The sequence below is a fragment of the Leptodactylus fuscus genome, chromosome 3 (assembly GCF_031893055.1).
Source record: "Leptodactylus fuscus isolate aLepFus1 chromosome 3, aLepFus1.hap2, whole genome shotgun sequence".
NCBI classification, from domain to species: domain Eukaryota; kingdom Metazoa; phylum Chordata; class Amphibia; order Anura; family Leptodactylidae; genus Leptodactylus; species Leptodactylus fuscus.
Genome location: NC_134267.1, coordinates 135327736 through 135351870, shown reverse-complemented (window position 1 = coordinate 135351870; position 24135 = coordinate 135327736). Strand labels below are relative to the sequence as shown.

At 40.7% G+C, this 24135-nt stretch overlaps 1 protein-coding gene across 1 annotated transcript in view; it reads right to left on the bottom strand.

Annotated features, from left to right (window-relative positions):
• Nucleotides 1-20680, bottom strand: part of COL21A1 (collagen type XXI alpha 1 chain) — a 184393-nt gene extending 163713 nt beyond the window's left edge. The window contains exon 1 of the mRNA XM_075268396.1: nucleotides 20547-20680. The gene's annotated coding sequence lies outside the window, so the exon portion shown is untranslated. The remainder of the gene's footprint in view (nucleotides 1-20546) is intronic.
• Nucleotides 20681-24135: the final 3455 nt, after the last annotated feature.

The window sequence follows — 24135 nt, the reverse complement described above, 5'->3', positions numbered from 1 at the left end:
TTGTTTCTTTTTTATTTTCTTTGTTGTCCTATATGTCTCCAGGGTTGTCTCTTGTCCACAAATTTCTGAACAGTTTGTAAAAATGCAGACTTTCAGTCATCATCCTTGGTGTTATTTTTACAAACAATGTGAGCTGTTGCAAATGCACACAGGCTTGCTTTAGAGAGAAAACCTGCATTGCTGTGTCTGTTGCTATTCTACAATATATTTCTTTAGGATGTACAAAATTAGAGAACCGATTCTCACCAAGCCAGGTTCGACCTTAATATTTAAAATTTTTAACAAAACTGAACAATCGGAAATTCTTCTCGGACATACTAAAATGGTCACAGCAGCATACATTGCAATAAATTATTATACTCTGGGGTCTAAAGAGACCCCAGAGGATAATAGATGGAGGCCCAGGGGAGGTGAAAAAAATTGTAAACATTTATACTCACCTTCCCTCTATTGAGACCCCAGATTGTAGTAATTTCACTTTTGATTCTATCCAAAATTGTTTGATCCAAAACTAATCGGGAGCTACCGAAAGTAAGTGAACCTTTAGAAGCTTGCCCATACTGTATCTACTTATGATTAGAGATGAACGGACAGTAAAATGTTCAAGGTTCGATATTCGTTTCGAGTACGCCCTCAATATTCGACTACTCAAATCGAATATCGAACCCTATTATAGTCTATGGGGGGAAAATGCTCGTTTCAGGGGTAGGCAACATTCGATCAAATTATACTTACCAAGTCCACGAGTGAGGGTCGGGCTGGATCCTCCGAGAAGTCTTCTCCTTGCAGCATCCCCGCGGCATCTTCCGGCTCTGAATTCACTCTGCCAGGCATCGGGCCTGGGCAGAGTGAATGAAGAGATGGAAGATGCCGCAGGGAAGCTGCAAAGAGAAGACTTCTAAAGGCAGGAGAAGAACCAGCGTTGATTGGCCGACTGTTTAGCATTTGGCCAATCAATGCTGGTTCTGCATCGAACTTTTACATTGGAATAGCGAGTGGTACTCGATCAAGTACGAGTATTTCAAATACCGTAGTATTCGATCGAATACCTACTCGATCGAGTACTACTCGATCATCTCTACTTATGATGCTTTAGTTTAAAGGGAACCTGTAAGGGTGGGTTCACACCAACACCAGATCTCTGGTTAGAACCGCTTTCCTGCCCTTTGCCTCTGGAGGAGAGGTTCAGGTGCTGGATGAGATTTCTTCAGATGAAGAATCTGAGGACATAGGAGGACCTATTTTCTCCTTGCATAAGATGTCCAAACTCCTCAAGCTAGTCTGTGCTTCGGGCCGAGATGATGAAGTGGGAGGTTCTGTAACTCCTCAGAGAGGGCTCAGGTCTTTTCATATAACCCCTGCCTTAGAAAGATCTATGAAGCCTGAGTGGGGACAACCTGGGGAAGGTTCTCTGGACCTCTTATAGGAGAGTGTTAATTGACTGATTAAAATTTCCACCCATCCTAAACTGCACAGGGGCAGGAATACCTCATCTGTTGTGCTGCTGTTTGGACTAAGGGAAAACAGATTATCTACATAATTTTCCATTCTTGCAACATATAGATTATAGAGGGCACCAATGGAAAGGGAATTACTTTATGTTGCACATGATGGGGCCAATTTATAATGGAAAAATCACCTTACAGGTTCCCTTTACACAGTCCTAGTGAATGTGATGCTAATACTGATAGAACTGTTGTAGGTGATGTCTTTGTCTGGTATGAGGTGCAGTGACTCTAAGCGAAATTAACTGTTTCCATGTATTATTCTATGCTGGATTATTCCAGTATGTTTTTTTCACCACTGTGACATGATAACAAAGCCTGGAACAAATTCATTGCCTTCTGTCTATCAGTATTATTGTTGGACTGTCAACAAGCAGTACAAGATTAATTCCAGAAGATCATGCCTAACACATGGCAGTGTGCTTTGCACATGCACAACAATACGGCATAATAGACAACACATATGGCAATATGCATTAAATTTATATTTTGCATGTCTAGATTTCATCTGAAATACTTAATCAAATTTATTACTCTGTGATTGAAACATTTCCTTACATTTCTAAGGTTTTATGCCATTAAATATGTTATATCGTATTATACAAAATATGTGATTTAACCCATTTAGTTCAGTGTCATTGAGGAGCTTGTTTCAATGGGTTAACACAGTCAGTGTAATTACAATGTGCAATCCAGGAAGCTCAGTGTAATTTGTGCAGTAATTATAATGTGCAGGATAACGAGGAAAAACAAGTCTCCAGGTGATAATGTCATTAGTGTGTATCTAATTAGCAAGCAAGACTTAAACCACCGAGTCTGTAAGCTATCAACTTTTATTTGACACAGTTTGCATGCATTTGTCTTTGTTATTCCATCTTTTTATTGTAAGTCACTGTACCCTTTTTATGTATATTAAATCTAAAATTTAGTAAGATTGTCCTTTGGCTGAATATTGCTAACCCTGTTGTGTGCTAGTTGTGCATGGTGTGACATCATACTGTAAGTGGTGAGTTGTGGCAGTTTTGTGTGGGTGCTTGAGTGTAAAAATGCTTCACTCCTGTGTAGCCTGGAGTGATGGGTGAGTTGGAAGAAAGCAGAGTACGTTTTATGATTGCACCTTGGTCAAATGTCCGTGTGTGTAGTGAGTATGGTGAAAGGATCACCCCCAGAATTGGTATACAATGAGTGTATATATTGGTGTGGGTGATTATGTTCATTGACACTTTTACATTTTGCTTAAAGATACAAATACATTGACTAGAATGAGTTAAAAAAAAAAAATAGCTGTACTCATCCCTGCTATTGTCTGCATGTTAAATTAGGTATGAAAGCATTGGTGGGAGTAGTCACTTTAACTAATTAGGATCTAGTGACCCCTGGTGTTGGCGTGGCTCCCCACTTGAACATAGCAGAGGGACTCAAACTAGGTTCACATTTGCATTGTAGTCTCCATTGGAGAGAAAAGTGCAGCAAGGAGGACTTTTCTCTCCATTGGTTTCAGTATAAAACTGGCAGAAACCCAATGGACACCCAGCAGACACCATTATAGTCTACGATGTAGGTATCCCAAGGTAACCACTTTTTAAGTGGACAGGTTCTCCGTCTTTCGGGTTTCCATGCGGATCCAAACAACGGAGATCCGATCGCTAGTTTGAACCTAACATCAGGATTTGAGGACTGTAGAACTTTACTCTCAAGGTGCTGATACTTGAGACACTGAATATGATGTCTGTTCTCCTTTACTGAAACTTACAACACAGTGCTAGTAATCACACCTTAAAGCTAGAGATGGGCAAACCTCTTTATACACATTTTCTTTTTGGTGTGGGTGGCTCGAGTCCAAGATTCATGCATTGAGCATTAATACAGATGAAAGTGTTCATTAAACTGTTAACAGTATCAAGCCTATTCACATGGTAGAATCTGGTGCTGATTTTGTGGTGAATTTCACCCCCAAATGAGAGCCAGATTTTTTCCCTTATTTTGCCTCATATTGAAAACTATTGGAGCAAGATGATGGAAAAAGTGTCCTTCTCAATCTTGGTGCAGACTCGGAGGCCACTGCTTAAAACCCCATTCATTTGGGGCTAATAAGCGGTGGCAAGTCACAACAGAATGCTGATGCTCTGCACCATGAGCCAGGGGGCAGAAAATAAAGAAGAATCTAAGGTAGACGTCCACCTCAAATTCCTATTTACTTTCAGCCAACATCTACACAGGTTCTATCTACTTGTATGGAATGGACTGTATTACAGTCCATGCCAATAGGTCTGCCTCAGCAAAAAAACAACCAATATCAGTTGTTTTTCAGTTGTTGTTTTTTTGCTGTGGTATACATGAGTTGCTCCAAAAGGGGCCCACTGAGGTTCTGTTGAACAAGGGCCCACACAAACATGGAGCCAGCCCTGGCTTAACTCAACTGTTTATACTCTCTCTCCCCATTGTTGTGTACTCTATAAACTGCATTTCTCAGCCACCAAGGCATAGTTATTGACTTACAGCCAATAGTCTCCTAGTAGGGTTGAGCCGATCTTGAAATTTCAGAATCGTTTTTAAAATCTGATTTTCAATCATTTTCCATTCGAACTCGATCCCGATACAAATTCCATTCCCAATGCAAGTCAATGGGATTTTTTTAATAATCGAAGATCGGATTTTAAAAACGATCCTATTCACTACACAGCATGGAGTTCAAAAATTGTTTCAATTTCTGGACTCCACGCTGTGTAGTGATCAAAAAAAATCCCCACTGGTGTCCGCTTACCTGCACAGATCTGCTGCCACTCCCAGTTCTTGTTGGTCCGATCCGGTCTTCGTCTCTTCTTCACAGGCCTTCAGAGTGCCACCACCTCCCTAGGCTTTTGTTAGAGATTATGGGAGTAGGCGGGGCTTGCTGTGGCTTAGGAGAGTGTGGGCGGGGAGACATGAGTGCATCACTCACGTCTCCCCTCCCAGTACCCGCCCACACTCTCCTAAGCCACAAGCCCCACCTTCTCCCAGCATCTTGATAATACTAGGCTAGGGAGGCGGGGGGGTGCAGGGAGCTCTGAAGGCATGTGAAGGAGAGAGGACCGGACCAGAAGAAGGCAGCGGCAGCACTTCTGTGCAGGTAAGTTGAGCGGAGTTCGCCAGTAGATAGATACTACTGTACATTGACTTGTCTAGTAGATAGACAAGTCAATGTACAGTAGTATCTATCTACTAGCGAACTTGCCTCATCATCCTCACAGCAGCGCAGCACACAGTGATTTACCGCAGCCTGCCACTCTTCTGTTTCATCCCTGTTTTACCATATATTCAGCTGAGTATACAGTAAAACAGGGACGAAGCAGAAGAGTGGCAGGCTGTGGTAAATCCATAGGAATGAATGGACACAGCCGGCATGCAGGGGGTTAAGCGGCCGGCCGCTTCCATTCATTCCTATGGGTGCTAAGCTTTTCCCACAATGGTTGGCCAGTAGCCAAGCATTGTGGAAAATAACCTCCAATCTCGATCCCACCCGAAAAGATCGGGATCAGAATCGCGATCGTGAAATTTACTCGATCGCTGATCGGAATCCAATCTTTTCCAATCCAGATTGCTCAACCTTATCTCCTAGACATCTCTGGTGTGGCACTCCACTTCACACTCCTGCAGCAGTTTCCATAGTCCTTTGATATGGCTGCCCTTTGCCACTCACAGGTAAACTTTATATTAATGGCACAAATAAGTTGGTATCCCACAACTGAAGTGATGAATAAGTGTAGAGGCTCCAGGGTGACACACCATGCTACTCGCCCCTGCTTTCTACCTATCTATGGTGCAGTAAGCTGACAAGCTCCTTAGTACGACCTCATCATGTGCCTGCATAAGTTGTCTTGATCTAAATTTCTCCCTGTGAAAACAGTGCACTAATCTTTAAAGAGGACCTTTCATGTCCTCATGGATGTGCCGTATTATATACTGCTAGAAAACACACAGTACACTGATTTCAGCTCACTGACAGCTTTCCCAGTGTTCGCCCTGCAGCTGGAGATATCAGAGCTGTTAAAATGAGCACCAATATCTCCCCACTGTCAGACAGGTTTTCATTACATTCTAGTGGCATCGCAGGATGAATTCAGCGCACTTTCGCATTCCCAATATGTGCCCTGTGGTTGGAGATATCAGTACAGATTATCTCTTCGTTGTCAGAAGGGCCCGCCTTAGAGTCTAGTGTCATCGCTGGGATGTGAGGAACAACTCCCCTGAGAGTGCAAGTCTGTGTGGAAACTACCTTACCTTATACTTAAATTAATTCATTAACTAACATCTATTAGTCACATAGCTGGAACAAAGTTCTCACATTACATTATTGTTAAAAAACAGTTGTAATAAAAATCCTTCTTAAAGAGACATCAAAGTAACAATGCTCACTATAAAGACATAATGTTATCTAGTTATAGTAATTAATGTTATACAATAATAATAAAATTTTAAACATTAGGGTCCATATCAGCTCGATGCCCCTTTTTTTTTTATAAAAGGTGGTAGGCCCATTGTCAGACCTTATTTTTTCCATGAAAGGGATCCTATCATTAAAACTCAATTTTTTGTACCTAACACGTAGGAATAGCCTTAAGAAAGGCTATTCTTCTCCTACCTTTAGATGTCTTCTCCGTGCCGCCGTTCGGTAGAAATCCCGGTTTTCGTCAGTATGCAAATGAGTTATCTCGCAGCACTGAGGGCGGGCCCCAGGACTCAAACAGCACTGGGAGCGTCCCCAATGCTGCAAGAGAACTCTCCTGCGCTGCTTCCATCTTCTTCAGGAACAGGTCTTCTTCGTGTCTTCTTCCAGCGGTGGCTTCAAACTTCTAGGCCTTGGGCAGCCGACTGTGCATGCCTGCTGGCCACAAAAAAATGGCCGCTTACAATACTGTGTAAGCAACCATTTTCTTGTGGCTAGCGGGCATGCACACTCAGCTTTGCCTGAGGCCTAGAAGTTTGAAGCCACCGCTGGAAGAAGAGGTGAAGAGAGCCCGTTCCTGAAGACAGAATTCATTTGCATACTGACAAAAACTGGGATTTCTATAGAACAGCGGCACGGAGAAGACATCTAAAGGTAGTAGAAGAATAGCCTTTCTTAAGGCTATTGCTACGTGTTAAGGACAAAAAATTGAGTTTTGATGATGGGATCCCTTGAAATAACAGTTGGAATATAACCACGCTATATCTTTTTTTTATATTAACCCCTTAAAGACTGAGCAAATTTTTGCTTCTGCTTTTTTCTCCCCACACTCCAAGAGTCATAAATTTTTAAATTTTCTGTTCAGAGTTATGCAATGACTTATTCTGTGGGACAAATTGTACTTTATAATGGCACTAATACTCCCAACTATAAACATCTGCAGATTACTACTTTAGTTTTACAGTTTGAAAAAAATGAAATATTACATGTGGATTTCAATCAAAAAATTAACCCAATGTATTACTATTATAATAGATATAGTAATGTTAATATTGGTTTTTACAAAGCGTTTTTATTCTTGTATTCCTTTTTGTGTAAATCTTTTGTGGTACTGAAATTTGGAACCTATCTTTTTGCACAAAGGTGGTGACGTGGATAGCTACTGAGGCGAATGGAAATACTGTGAGAAAGATTATATGAAATACAGAGCAGAGCAATAACCACAAAGGCAATCAAGCTGTCTTAATTTACATGGTGGTTTATATATCACATTTCTGGGCCTGCCAGTAATTCAAATTATGCTCAATTTTCTAGGAGTGAGATAATTGTTCGGAGAGTTGTGCACTTAAGTTGATGTTAACAATTGTGTATAAAATGGATTGGATTGGGACGGTGCATATTATTCTGGTAAATAGTAAAGAACTATACTATATATGACTAATATAACTGCTAGTTGTCATGGATATCCTGGAACAGAGATGCTTACCACTTACAATTGGGTCATTGTTTGGGCGGTGACTGGCTGAGCAGGCATTTCAGGGTATTTCTGGTGTGTCCACAAACACCAGGAGGTAAAAACCAGAGGGGACCTGGACAGTTTTGCAATAGCAGCAGGTTGGAGGATCAGTGAAAAGTAAGTGTCTCTTCATTTAGTTTTTAACCCCCTATCCATGTTTTCTAAAGACATATTCTCTCTGGGCCACCTCCTTAAGTGCCTTGTTACAAATTTTGCATTCAAGCCCAAGTTAAATTCTGGTCATAAGAATCCATTCACATTCAGCAATTGAGTAAAAAATTAATCTTAGGCTCTTTTTGATTTCTGTCTATATAGTCTATTTTATTAAATAATTTTAATACATAAGGTCCATGGTTCACATAATAGTGTAAGAAAATAACAAGTAGCCCAATAATATGACATACAATGACAAGATAGAACAGATTTTACTAAGTGACAAATAAATAATAAATCTTTCATTTCTTTTATTTCTTGAGCTTTTACCTGACATGCTTTATTATATAATCTCTTCTTTGAAAATGCAGCTTGATATACAATATAGCACAACATGCTAGAAATTCACACCCATTCATTTTTGCCTTCAATTGAAATTAAAAGGACCTAATATCTTTGTAGTGTCTCGCCAAATGCTAAAATAACTCTGACAACATCTGTAACCAGTTGGCCTATTTACTTTGACATCTGTGCACAGACCATTCTGTAACAGAGAACCAAGATTCTATCTCTATTATTGCTGTTAAGCTCATTTCTGCCAAGAATAAAAGACTTTGCCATCTATTGAAGGCAGGATTACATTTATAATGTATTCAGTCTTTTAATGACATACCTACCAGATTGTGCTGTATGCAGTTGACATTAATCAATTTTGTATTTTTAATAAAGGCTGATCGCATGTTCTAAAATGTCCAGCCTTCATGCTTATCATATACTGCAATAGCAATATTTTTTTTTATTTTATAATATTTTTTACTTGTGAGCTCACCATAGAAGATAGATAGCCATTTATAACTAAATCCTGTTGCTAATGGAAAGCAACTTGGGGGAATTCAAAGTCCCCTTAGCTGCTGCTCTCCAGGTGCCACCAGTACAAAGCAAACTCTATTTATGGTGTACATGTTGCAAATGAAGAAAGCAGAAGGTCTGTTGTAATGATCATCACACCTCTGCATTATCCATTAACATAATAGGCAGGAGACTAGTGGACTTTCCGAACTGCTGTCAATAAATTTTCAAAATTTACAAATTTAGTAAAGGTACCAGTTGTTGGAACCTTCCTCCACTCATCTAATTTTATTAGTGACATGTTATAATTATTTATGGGGCAACTCATTTATATTTGATTTTGTAGCAATAAAATCTGTACCTCAAAGTAAAAGAAGTTGAAGAACTTTTATAATATGAATACTTATCTAAATATAAACCCTAGCTTCAAAGAAAGAAAAATATTTTCAAGCCTCCAGACTAGGGAGATTCAAATGATATTGAAGCCTTAAAAAGATGATTTATAGGGTGAATTAAAACATTTTCATTGGCACAATGTCTTCTTGGCATGTAACCATCAAATCACAGTGTGCATAAGGAATTTGCACAAACAACAATAACTATACAGTATGTGTCAATGTGTTTCACATCCATTATCTGTAGTGAAAGCAAAGTGAAGTGAAGCAAATTTGGAAGATTATCCAAATAAATGCCAACATTGCACAAAATAGCTTTATAATAAGACATAAATAGACTGACACTCTGTTTAGCAGGTATGGGGCCTATGTATGTCACTGTGTTATGGAGATATTCTAAACAAGAGAAAGATGAGACCCCACGGACTGTTATACCCCAAATCACCCCCCCCCCATACAGCTGTCACCAACTAAGAGGAAGATGAGACTCCACGGACTGTTATACCCCAAATCACCCACTCCACCCCCCCATACTCTCCCCCTCGACTCCAGCTCTCCCTCCCCCCCTTCACTTTACTAGCTTTGGCAATGCCAAATATCTATTCAGACATGCCAATAAAGCCTGTTTGATTTGATTTTATATTCTACCCTAGAGGTAATGCAGCCATGTGCATGATGCCTACTCCATATGCAAATTGATTTTTTTGGTGCACAATGAGTTCGATAGTAAAATAATTTTCCATATGCATTTGTGGTCATATCCATTGACAACCGATCAAGACAACAGACTATCACCACTAAGATAGTTAGAGAAAATCTTTAAAACTCTGGAAAAATTTGTAACTACTTATATTTGCAAAAATGCTTAACTTTTAATTATCTACAAATATAGATATGATTATGTAGATAGGAATTCCCCTTTAAGCAAACGTATTTGTGTCTTTTAGGGAAGAACTACATATATTCAATGAACGTTTCATTGATGATGTCCTACTTATTTAGTGGGAAGTAGATCCTGTCATTGAATATATTAACACTAATGAAGACAACTATAATTTTCTTGAATTTGCTCCTAAAAGGTGATTTACAAATAGGTAAGGTGAAAGCATCATTATATAGAATGCCCACTATTGGCATTTCTATTTTGCACGCTACCAGTTGTATTCCGAAACATGTTTTACAAAAATTGCTAAGAGGGGAATTCATTAGGGCCGGGAGAAGTTGTAGTAACGAGAGATTTTGAGAAACAAGCTAGGACTATTAGCAATAGAATGAGAACTCATGGATGTAATAAAAATACTTTAATTAAAGCTTTGAGTAAGACTCACTTGAAGGACAGACAGGAATTGTTAAATGTAAGTACAAAAAAACTAATAAGCCTATTAACCAGTTAGTGTCTTCAACTAGATTATGGAACTGGTGTATCTTCTGGAGCCAGGTTGAAAATTTGTATCTAAACATGGCAGAACTATTGCTAATATAGTTTTGCCCTTCATGTATGTTTCGGAGGGTCGAATAAGTGTCATCCAAAGGTTAAGTGTGAAGGTGTAAATGTATAGGTGTGAATGCACCAGTTGTGGTTTGCGCCAATACATCAACATCTGCCATACTCAGTTGAGGAGCTGAGCTGCTGCCATAAACACTGGATCTCCACTGTAATATACAGCAGGCACTGATCACAGGCATTAAACACCCCACCACAGCCTCCCACACCCCAACACCTTGGTCAAAACTGTTGCAGGCACCAAGGGGAAGTCTAAAGATTAAAATATAAAAAAGTAAAGCCCTAATATGGCACTGTGAACGGAAAAATTTAAATTTATGAAATTTGGAAGGTAGGGAGTAAAAAATGAAAAATGGCCACGGCGGGAAGGGGTTATAGTCACGTCCATAGAGAGAGAGAGCTACTTGGATCTCTAGTGGTGGGAACTAGAAATGAGCACTCTTCACTTTTGATGTCTATTGGATTATGCAAGTAGACAGTTATTTTCCTGCAGGTATGAATTATAAGAAAGATATACCGTATATACTCGAGTATAAGCTGACCCGAATATTAGCCGAGGTCCCTAATTTTACCACAAAAAACTGGGAAAACTTATTGACTCGAGTATAAGCCGGGGGGGGGGGGGGGGGGATGCTGCAGCTATTGGAAAATTTCAAAAATTAAAATGGTCTGAGTTTTTGGGTGCTGGGAAAGGGGAGGGGGTGTTTTGTTTGTCTGTCTGATCCTTCACTGAGCTTGAGGACTGGGTTTTTTCTTTCCCCACTTGTAATTCAGCCTGGCTGAATATAGGGTATCTGCAGTGCTCCTATTAACCCCTTCCCGACGGAAGAGGAGCACTGCAGATACCCTATATTTAGTAGACCGGGCACTTTCAGACACAGGGATACCTAATGTGTATGTGTCTCACAGTAAGTTTCTACTTGTATATGTATTCTAGGGAAAGGAGGGATTTAGAACTTTTATTTATTTTATTTTTTTAAGGCTTCTTTTTTTTACTATTTTATGGGAGATTCTATGCATTACTATTGCAGCTGGTCATAGTAATTTTTTTTACATTTTACATTTTACATTTTTTTTTACATTTTGGGTTTTTTTTTTTGCTTGACTCGAGTATAAGCCGAGGGGGGCTTATAGATTTTCTGTCTTCATTGTTGATTTCTTATATCCTATGTCCTTGCATTACATTGTGGTATTGGTGTCTCTCATTTAATTACCAGCAATTATGTACATGTATGATGAACTACAGACATGTATGCTATTATGTCTTCAGTCCACTCGATCGGTTTATGCCCTGAATGAGGGCCTGCCAATGGTCTGAAACACATAGGAAGATGATGTATATAATGTTTTAACACTGGAAATAAAGTTATGTTGTCAACCTTGCGGAGTTCCCTGCTTTTTTGAAGATAGTGTTTACTAGTATACTGGCAGTTTCTTCCATGCAGCGTATGTATATTGGAAGAGAATATAGCCATAAGGTGTTGAGCTGAGTTATGTCTTATCAACATTGCTCTAAACATTGTTGTACATACAGTAAAGTATTTGACAGCCACGAAGTATCAGAGGGAAATGTCAAACATACCTTGATTGAATGAGTTGCACCATTTTTGTTGACTCTTAAATATGTGCAAACTATGATATTATTGATAATACTCTTCCTATAACTTTCATTTTGCTTAAAGAGGTTATGGAGGTTAGATTTGCAGAGTACTGCGGGGGTTAGCCAGAAACTTTCATTCCTCTGCCTCCCATGCTGAGGCACTGACTCTCCATCACCTAAAGCACTGTAATCTATATAATTACAGAAGGAGAAGAGCAGAATCGGTGACATCACAGGGGAGCAGCAGAGAAAGAACATAAGGACATCCAGAATCCTACTGCGTGTCAAGGACCTGCATAAGCGTTATTGCACTGGTAGACTTTATTTTTCCCTACATAAACCTTTTAATTAGGGAGCGTTCACACTACCGTCGGTGTCCGACAGGTAGTGTCCGCTCCTAGTGTCCGCTCAAAATCTGTCACGGACATTAGGAGCGGATACTAGCTGTGTCCGTGACACCTGTTATTCATTTCAATGGGCATCGGGTGCGTTCTTTTGCACTTCGTGCCCGTCCTTCCCTGTCCGCAAGTGAAGATGTCCGACTTCTCAAGCGGACAGAAGAACCCTGCATGCAGGGTCGAAGGACCTTTTTTCGCTAGCACCACATATAATTTTAGAGTGTGCGGTACCATTGACTTTTTTGCTACTTGGGAGCCTGTACAAGGCTCCCGGCTGTCATGGCAACGGGACGTCAGCCCTGGAGCATGCTCCAGGAGCCGGCGATCCCGGCCAAAATGGCGGCGCCCATGCGCCGCCGGGAAAATGGCGCCTCCGGGGACCGATTGGAGGCATTAGAGCCAGTTGTCTACTGCTTAAAGCAGTAGACACCTGGCGGCTATGGCGGCCGCCCGGCTCCCGGGCGGTCGCCATAGTTACAGACCCGACATGCGCCGTACCATTACGGCGCATGTCAGGAAGGGGTTAAAGGCTCAAGAGTGTCTGCAGACCATCTCTTCACATTTATATCTTCATCAGCTGATTTCCTCTTCAGTCCAGAGGCAAGGTCTTGCACCTCTAACGAAGCCTTAGGAAGTGGTAAGACGCAGCTCCTTTTACTTTATATATATTACTAGTGTATTTTGATCATTCAGATAACACATTACAATTTGTTTAATCATCCATAAAAAGTACAGAAGATCTAGGTAAATTCTTTGATTTCTTTGAAACAATAAAAAAATTCAGAACTGACCTGCATGAATTTACCAATTCTTTGAATAAAAATAAATGTCAAATTCTAACAAATATTTTCATTTATATTCCACTTTTTTTATTTCAGGTAAAGGATTTATGAAAAAGTAAAAATGAAAAGTAATTTCAGTTTTCAAAGTATACTTAAGTGTAGAGAATTAAACATTTTTTCCTAGAGTTATAAAGTGTTGTGTCTAAAACTGATGTGCTACAAAATTGTTCCACACATGTTCTCATATTAAGTGTTTCATAATGTTACATGTGCACCACCCTTTGTCTGAGTCTTTTAAATTAGGAAGAAAAAATTGAAAACTACAGTATCTTAAAGGAAAGTACCGTAAAAAAAAAACTTAGTCATTTGTAAGTCATTTTATATAATCTAAAGATTTCCAGGGAAATCCCTGCTTGTTTGTAGTGACACATCTCTTAAAATTATCAACTGGCACTTGATTTCCTTATTTTGGACAATATATCAGGCATGGACACTAGAGATGAGCGAACAGTGTTCTATCGAACACATGTTCGATCGGATATCAGGGTGTTCGCCATGTTCGAATCGAATCGAACACCGCGTGGTAAAGTGCGCCAAAATTCGATTCCCCTCCCACCTTCCCTGGCGCCTTTTTTGCACCAATAACAGCGCAGGGGAGGTGGGACAGGAACTACGACACTGGGGGCATTGAAAAAAATTGGAAAAAGTCATTGGCTGCCGAAATCAGGTGACCTCCATTTTAGACGAATAGTGGATTTCAAATCCGGGTCATATGAGAATGTGAACTTTGTGACTATGAGACAGGGATAGCTGTACAGGCAGGGATAGCTAGGGATAACCTTTATTTAGGGGGGAATGTTATTAAAAATAACTTTTTGGGGCTCTATCGGGTGTGTAATTGTGATTTTTGTGAGATAAACTTTTTCCCATAGGGATGCATTGGCCAGCGCTGATTGGCCGAATTCCGTACTCTGGCCAATCAGTGCTGGCCAATGCATTCTATTAGCTTGATGAAGCAGAGTGTGCACAAGGGTTCAAGCGCACCCTCGGCTCTGATGTAGCAGAGCTGAGGCTGCACAAGGGTTCAAGCGCACCCTCGGCTCTGATGTAGGAGAGCCGAGGGTGCACTTGAACCCTTGTGCACCCTCGGCTCTGCTACATCAGAGCCGAGGGTGCACTTGAACCCTTGTGCACACTCTGCTTCATCAAGCTAATAGAATGCATTGGCCAGCGCTGATTGGCCAATGCATTCTATTAGCCCGATGAAGTAGAGCTGAATGTGTGTGCTAAGCACACACATTCAGCTCTACTTCATCGGGCTAATAGAATGCATTGGCCAGCGCTGATTGGCCAGAGTACGGAATTCGGCCAATCAGCGCTGGCTCTGCTGGAGGAGGCGGAGTCTAAGATCGCTCCACACCAGTCTCCATTCAGGTCCGACCTTAGCCTCCGCCTCCTCCAGCAGAGCCAGCGCTGATTGGCCGAATTCCGTACTCTGGCCAATCAGCACTGGCTAATGCATTGTATTGGCGTGATGAAGCAGTGCTGAATGTGTGTGCTTAGCACACACATTCAGCTCTACTTCATCGGGCTAATAGAATGCATTGGCCAGCGCTGATTGGCCAGAGTACGGAATTCGGCCAATCAGCGCTGGCTCTGCTGGAGGAGGCGGAGTCTAAGATCGCTCCACACCAGTCTCCATTCAGGTCCGACCTTAGACTCCGCCTCCTCCAGCAGAGCCAGCGCTGATTGGCCGAATTCCGTACTCTGGCCAATCAGCACTGGCTAATGCATTGTATTGGCGTGATGAAGCAGTGCTGAATGTGTGTGCTTAGCACACACATTCAGCTCTACTTCATCGGGCTAATAGAATGCATTGGCCAATCAGCGCTGGCCAATGCATTCTATTAGCGTGAACTGAGTTTGCACAGGGGTTCTAGTGCACCCTCGGCTCTGCTACATCAGATTGCTACATCTGATGTAGCAGTGCCGAGTGTGCATCAGATGTGTAGTTGAGCAAAACTTACTCAGCACTGCTAAGTCTCTGCATTCGCATAGGAATGCATTGGCCAGCCTTCGGCCAATCAGCGCTGGCTCTGCCGGAGGAGGCGGAGTCTAAGGTCGGACCTGAATGGAGACTGGTGTGGAGCGATCTTAGACTCCGCCTCCTCCAGCAGAGCCAGCGCTGATTGGTCGAGTTCCGTACTCTGGCCAATCAGCACTGGCCAATGCATTTCTATGGGGAAAAGTTAGCTTGCGAAAATCGCAAACTGACAGGGATTTCCATGAAATAAAGTGACTTTTATGCCCCCAGACATGCTTCCCCTGCTGTCCCAGTGTCATTCCAGGGTGTTGGTATCATTTCCTGGGGTGTCATAGTGGACTTGGTGACCCTCCAGACACGAATTTGGGTTTCCCCCTTAACGAGTTTATGTTCCCCATAGACTATAATGGGGTTCGAAACCCATTCGAACACTCGAACAGTGAGCGGCTGTTCGAATCGAATTTCGAACCTTGAACATTTTAGTGTTCGCTCATCTCTAATGGACACTACATACATGAGAAAATAAGCCAATCACAATAAGGAAATCATGGATGGGTTTTTGACAAGTACTAGAATATACATTGACAACTAATCAAGACTATCACCATTAAGATAGTCAGAAAAAAATCTTTAAAACTCATTGACCTCTGCAGCGAGGACTTCCACCAGAACAGGACCTGGGGAGCAGCAGGTCTGAACTGGAGGGTTCAGTGAGTATGGGGGGGTGGGGGTTGGGGTGGGGGGGAGTTCACCTACCCTGGCCTCCTTGCAGAAAATTGTATTCCTTGGAAAACCCCTTCAATCTCACGTGTGTATATGTGTGTCATACTCTCTGCTTCTCATCACTTTTACAAGAGACTTAGGCAAAAAGTCCCTCCAAATGAGAACCATTTATTTAGTGAATTGTGCAGTGGACACCCCTTCCCCCGCAACCTAACTATTCCAGCCTACTGCCTGCCCTGCTTACCACTCATAAGGTCTCACCTCTCCCTCCAGTACCAATAGAAGGACAGCCACAGCAGCATAAAGTGTATAGTGTTAGGTTCCACATCCCTTGTGTGAATCTGTGTGAGTGGAGGAAAATCCTATCCATTGAAGAAGTTCCAACCGCACTAATCTAATTGTTCAATCCTAATTTACTGTCAGTAATAATATTCTAACTATTAAATCTAAGACTCACTACACCATCCCCCCAGATTCTGACACTGTTGATTATCTAGTATTACTACAGACTCTCTCTCCTGGAGAACACACACATTTTACTCTCTATACTGCAGTGTTTCTTAATCTTTTCAAGCAAAGTACCCCCTAGTGACAAAATGTCCCAACCAAGAACCACCAAAGTAGCTATCACTTATAAATGTCAATAACATAAGACTTTGTTTGGAGCCTTAGTTAGTAATTGTATAATAGTTCCTTAGTGCCAACACATATAGTATGATGGCCCGCTCACTGCCCCCACATATGATATTTAAGAAGAGAGAGGTAAGCTACATTCATTACTTACCACCAGGATAGAATAAGGGTACCATAGGCCTCAACTGTCCCATAATGGCACCCACATAGTATAATGTCCCAAAAGTAACCCCATACAGTATAATGTTCCATCAGTGCCCCCCTACACATAGTACAATGTCCCATAGCCGCTCCCCTACAGTATAATGTTCCATAGTGGCCCTCCACACGGTATAATAACCAAACGTGGCCCCTACATTCCACAGGTTGAGAAACACTGATTTATTACATCCAAATAAAAAAAAAATATCTCTACCCTTTGGCCAATATCAAAAGATCCTGCTACCACAGAGTTGAAAAAGGCCCTAAGAAGTGACCCCTGGACTCCAAAGGCCCTTAGCCTCCTGAGCAGGTAGAGTCTGCTGTGACCCTTTCTGTGCAGCGCCTGCAGGTGATCAACCCTGTCGATTTTATTATTAAGGAGTACATCCATGGAATTATAGGGCTAGACTATCTCAATGCATGACCCTTGGATCTCCATCGGGATTGGAGCACAGCTCGGTTTACTAAAGTCCACCACCATCTCCTTGGTCTTACCAGCTTTAATCCTGAGGTGGTTCCGCTGGCACCATTCTACAAAATCCTAGTTTGTCTCTGTATTCCCTATTGTCACCATCAGTCATGAGGCCTACTATTGCAGAGTCATTGGAGTACTTCTCTAAGTAACAGCTAGATGAGTTGTGCCTAAAGTCAGCAGTGTACAGTGTGAAGAGAAAAGGGGCAAGAACTGTACCTTGTGGTGCCCCTGTACTACAGATCACAGTGTCAGACACACAGCCCCGGGCTCTCATATACTGAAGTTGGTTTGTGAGGTAGTCTAAGATCCAGTTGGACAGGTGATGGTCCACTCCAACAAGGTTTCTTTTAGACTAGTATCAGACAAGATGTTTTCTACAGTTGTGGTACCACTCCCAGTTTTAGACTCATATTGTACATGTGCATAATAACACCACACAGCTGGTCTCTGCACATTTTAAGGACTCTTGCGCTTATCCTATTGGGTCCTCCAGCCTTGGCTGCTTTAATACTCTTGATTTCCCTACACACTTGAGACTCAGTGAGGATCAGATAGCCAGATGGCAATTGACTGCAAGTCGATGGTGGTGGGGTCTTGGTGTGTGAGGGGAGAGGGGTTGCATGACATGCTGGTGGAGAAAAAGTTGGGGCGGAGTCAAATCTGTTGAAGAATAGATTAAGTTTGTTAAGCCACTTTCTGCCTCCTTCTATCTGGAGACCTGCCTTTTGCTTGTGGACATATATATAAGGCTATTCCACACTTTGGTGACCCTCCCTTGTCCCATATGTAGTTTCATCTCCCGCCTGTAGTTGGCTTTCCCCTCCTGATCAGCCATCTCAACTGTCTTTGCACTCCCCCAGGCCTTTTTTGTAACTGGATCTAAAGACTCTCTTTTTCTCCTTCAGAAGAGCTTTAATCTCAGAGTTGATCCATGGTTTGTTATTGGAGAATCACCTCACCCTTCTAGTTGGTACCGTGCTGTCCACACAGAAATTAATGTAGTCCGTAATGCAGTGTGTAAGCCCCTCAATGTCACCCGGAAACGATTCTTGCAACATTTCCCATATAGGTCAATCCCATTGGTTTTAGTGATGCTGAACAATGATCTTCTGTGTATGGCGCCTTATAGCTGTCACTCCAAAGCAGACGTTATAGAGAAAATGAATCATTTATTGTGTATCTGACTTATTACTCTCAAATAACCAATGTCTATCCACAAACCTCTTGATAAAGGCTTCAGGACCATTTGGTTTGTACCCAAGAGTTCTAAGAGAACTCAGTTCAGACATATATAAGTTTTTATTGAATGGTATTAAGCCAAGGGACTGCCATAAGGCAAATTTGATGCCCTGTAGCATGGAAGACTCAAATGCATTTTATGTATAATAGGTTCCTTTTAAGAAACAAATACATAAGGCAAACACTGTAAATCTATTCTAAACATAATACGTAGGTGACATATCTTGAGCACCATCATTTATTTAGATACCATGTGTTATATAAAATTGTGACGTACTATATTGGTACTACTTTTAGTATGTTTTTCAGTGATTTTGTAACTACACCTACTTATCTTGCTAAACAAAGCATAAAATTAAACTTGAAATTTTCACATAGGGAGAAATGCTGATGGTATACTTATGTTATCGCAAGTGTTCCAACAATAGCTACTGTATGTTACAGCTTCCCATTCCATTTCATAGATGAAGCCTATCCCACATACTTTGGAAAGTGTTTTACAAAGTTGTGGTCTATTGCGTATTGACATAACTGGTCCAGCCCCTCCATTTGAATGAAGCTGTAGCATGAGTCTACAATAGAAAGACATACCCTTATCTGCTACTGGCAGCTTCGCGAGAAGGCACGTTGTATTAACTTCCCAATGTTATAGCTCAGAGAACAAGAAGACATCTCAATGTTCATCTTAGACTACTTGGTCTACTAGAGTACTTACACTCATTCATACTCACATTTCTACATTGACATGCTTAAAAACCCTAACCATTTAATTATGCCATAGAAAATAACAGAGAACATATAATGTAAAAATAATTTATGTAACATAGAAAAAGACCTAAAACTACTCAAAGATTTATGTGTTGATAACTTAGATGAGTTTTGAAAGGTGACCACAGAGAGCAGTTCAGTTGGGTCTTTACATAAAAGACTGCCTGTGTAACTTTGACATGGACAGATCATGGTGATCAATAATTACTTAAGAAGATCCTTAGTGAACACATGGTTGCCTTTATATCATAGGTATAGTAGGTCATCCTATGAAACAACTCCCCATACTGTATATCAGATTCCTGGACCATTATGGCTATGATATGAGGAGAGGGAGATTTACTGCAGTCACTTTTTAAAGTACAGATTTCCTTTTTACTATACAACTCATTCAGATATAGTATATTTCATTATATAGTTGCAAACACAGTAAACCAAATATTTAGGTGATCATTACTTATGCCACTGCAAAGGTGCCCACTATTTTCAGACAAAAAATATTTTTCCCCACCTTCTCACAATACCAAAGCTCAAATGTAACAATTTCAAGCTTGTACAGATGTACAAGATTATATATTACATTTAGCTTTCAACATTGTCCTAACATACAGCAGGAAAAAGCTTGTAGGAAAGTTACGTGGAATTGTTTAGGAACAGAATACACGGTTATTTCCATGGAAGTAATGGAGAACAGACAAGGGAGAGAGGGGTCCCCTGCCTTCAGTACAGATTTTGGCTCAGAATGTAAGAGTTGCAAACCAGAAACAAGAAATCTCTTGGCTGACAAATACAACTTTTATGTGAAAACTGCAGCAAAGTTAAAAGTAACAACTTAAAATGATATAAAACAATAGTGTTATCTTTTCTATTCCTTTACAGGTTTGCACAGATTACAGAAATCTACTTTCAGTAACCTATTCCAAAAAGGAACCGGAACTTCATCCATCCAAGATATAGCCATACATAGAAATAAAGTGTGCTTATGCTGTCATGACAATATTTCTGAATGTAAATGTCATTATAAATATCATCTGAACTGGAGAGATCTGTAAAATTGTAGCACAGAAAAATGTAGCACCTGTCACAGAACCCTATATACTTTACATGGTTACTAAGTAAGAGCTTCTGCACTGCACATCTTGTTGAAGTCTCTGCCTGTGACTCAGTGCAAAGTGGTTTCAGACATGCCTAAAACATCAAGAAATGTTCGCTGGATTTTAATAGCATGCAATAAGAATGTTATAATGTAACCCAAGACTATTCCTTACTTTCATTGAACTGCAATTGACTTTGCTTTTATTAAAAGATCTTATGTTAATAACTGCAGCTACTTACTTGATTTATGGGAAGAAGGCAGCTTGGACCCCTTGTCAGGCAGTGCTGTCAGCTGTTTTCCTAGAAAGTGAAGAGGTTTTATACCTCACTAATTTCATGAGCTTGTCTTTCCCTTATTTTCCTTCAGCTTGCTCTGCAGATCTGCTCTCTTCCTCCAATTCTAAATTTTCATATATATATAGTAATAAATGTACTGTACACATGACTCATGTGCACCATCTGCTGGTATTCTAAATCAGTCCTTTTCCTCCATCTTTTTTGGTATTCCTTAAACAAGGTGTACTTGGCCTATAATATATCATCAGATCAATGTCACTCATTTACATGACACTAGTATGAGCTATATTTTCAATTTGTGTTCATTCTTATAAATACTCTATATTCCCATAGCAGCTCATTCTGTTGTCTATATATACATCATTACCTGCTTACAGACTGCTATATCAATGTGTGTAACCTGTACATAGATGAGAGGGGCTCACAGTAAAAAAAAAAAAAAAAAAAGTAATCCACCATTGGTGGATGTTGAGCTAGGATATCAGAGCCCAATACTTTTCTCCCTTTTCACCCTTCTGCATTAACATCAAACTACTTAAAGGGAATGTGTTACAAGTAAATGGCCTGTTTTTAAAACCAAGTTTTTATGTTAAATATAATTATTTGATTTGTTTTTAATTTTCCGTGTCACTATACATCTTTTTAAAACTACAAAATCCTTAAATTTTCACTCTAACGACTAAGTCTATAATAGACTGACACTTGCCAATTCTCTGGGCGTTTTCTTTTCAGCAGTCACTTCATTTATACCCCACACAAGACTGACAGGATTACACGGGTCATACATCCCATTGACTGGGACCATGGGATAGGACCCACAATCCGCGACTGTCCCATAGAATCCAGAACAGTTGGGAGGTATGCCCATAGCAGACTGTATTTTGGTAAACGGGGCCTTCACCAATTTGAGGACCTGTGTACCACTCTGAGCAGTGGAATGCAGGTAGTCTCCACCCACCAGCTCAGAGAAGAATGAAAATTATAGACACAGCATGAAAAAGAGGAAACTCCTAAAAACCGCAGAACAAAAATAAAGGTGCACCTCATGTACACATACATAGCAGCTTACCTGAAAAGTCAAATGAAACAGCTTCTGTAACTTATAACTTCAGAGTATGATGCTTATTCCTATTTCAAATGTCTTATGAAGTATGTTGAGTTCAAGTCTGTATAGGATCGTGCTAAAAAAGAAGTGTGGTGAGGCTGTGAAGACATCTTGTTGTGTAATGGATTGACCTAATGGAGAGTTCCACATTCACAGTGATTGACTGGCTGTCAAGTGTACATATTGAATCTGATGAATTAACCAAGTATCGCCAGAGTAAAAGCAAGCTAGAGTAATGAGTATAATAGACATCTTACACTTTCATAGGTCAAACGCAAATCATACAGGTATGCAGTACAGAGCATGACACCGTGTCATTTTCTACAGTGAAAGGATATGCAGTTAATATTATGAAATCTGGTTAGAGATCCCCTTTAAACTTATCTATAATCTAATATAAAAAGCACAAAGTACACTTTTATGTTTTTTCTCCTATTCAAGTTTTCCATTAAAATCTGTTTAGTTCATTTACCATGTACCCGATGACCTATGAGCAGTTTACGGCAGCACTGCACAAATTCCCAAAAGTGACAGTCACAATCTGGAAATTATTTCTACAACAAAACACAAGGAAAGATACTTCATGGTCGACTCAACAGATATTTAACACTATTTGCTAAGAAAAATATATCACAATTTTACTGCATGTTTGCATTATCCCATAAATTATTTTCTGCTCACTTAATAGTTATAGCAGTAATGTGCATTATGTTTTTTGGGGGGGTTTATCTTGAATGAAAAATTTATTTAACTTAACGATAAATCTTAAATATAAGATTTAACATAACACAAATATGGATAATACATTTATGTCATAACTTTTATAAATACGTTATCCTAAAATTATGGCACCCTATGTAGTGTAAGGGAGGAAGGTTTATAGTTAAAGAGGACCTTTCACCACTTTTGGGCACATGCAGTGTTATATACTGCTGGAAAGCTGACAGTGCGCTGAATTCAGCGCACTGTCGGCTTTCCCGATCTGTGCCCGGTGTACAGAGCTTACGGTGCCAGTACCATAGTGCTCTATGGTCAGAAGGGCGTTTCTGACCATTAGCCAGAGACGTCCTTCTGCCTCGCGGCGCCTATCGCGCTGTGCTGTGGAGCGGGGAGGAACGCCCCCCCTCCCTCTGCTCACACAGCTCGTCCATAGACGAGCATTATCAGAAGAGGGAGGGGGCGTTCCTCCCCGCTCCACAGCACAGCGCGATTGGCGCACTGTCAGCTTTCCAGCAGTATATAACACTGCATGTGCCCAAAAGTGGTGAAAGGTCCTCTTTAACTTATTTATGTAGTGATTTAGCTAGACTTTCCTTTACATGGGGCAAAGGCTCAGTTCACTACTTTTTTTTTATTTCTAAATGCATAAAAATTGCTTGACGGCGCCCTCCTGACAGCCAGTACTAAGGCATATGCCCTGGTGACCATCCACAGCTACACCTGCCGTACAAATTCCTAACATAGAATTAAAGAATAGAATATTACATGCCCTAGCTTACTTAATTTACGTATAAAGGAGCAGCAGCTAAACTACAAATCCGCTGGCCCTCTGTTGTTTTTTTTTTTATTATTTTTTTTAAAAAGGTTGTTACCTGCTGGAGTACCCCAGCAGATAATGGGCCCTATTTAGTTACTGATCCCTGTTCGCTTCCTCCTCAGCCCTCCAAGGAGGCCTATGCATCCCATATCATGTCACTGACACTGAACAGAGCCACCTGGAGGACAGAAGGGGAAGCAGAGGTGGCCAGGAGCAGGGAATGGTATGTAAGGCCACAAGCCTTGGTGGACTCAGCTCATGAGGTTCGCCTATCAGTTCCAGAGACACAGCGATTCTTTGCCTACCACATTATATCAGATATCATGCAGATAAAGGTCCATGGAGACCGAAACATCCAGACACTAATATCAAGCACCATGTGATGTTTTATTATTCTTGGTCATGTGTTCAAGTCTTTTTATAACGGAATAAAGTTTGTTGACACCTAACACTTGAAGTGCTGAAGTATTATGCTACTATTTACTATGGTATCTTCCGATATCTTCTGGCACCAATTTGAAATTGGATATCTCTTCTGTTAAGGAGTGCAGATTTTTTTGTATATATTTTTGGCGGTTCCATGCAGGATGAATACATCCAACCTGAAACTGCTACTTTTATACTGCGTGGAGGAGCTGTTATGGGACATTATACTGTCATTATACATTATACTACATTATACTCTGTAGAGGAAATATTATGTGACATTATATTGTGTGGAGAGGCCACTATGGGACATTATACTATGTGGAGAGGTCGCTATTGGACATTATACTGTGTGCAGGAGTCTCTATGGGACATTATACTGTGTGCAGGAGTCTCTATGGGACATTATACTGCGTGCAGGGGCCACTATGGGACATTATACTGCATGGAAGGGCCACTATGGG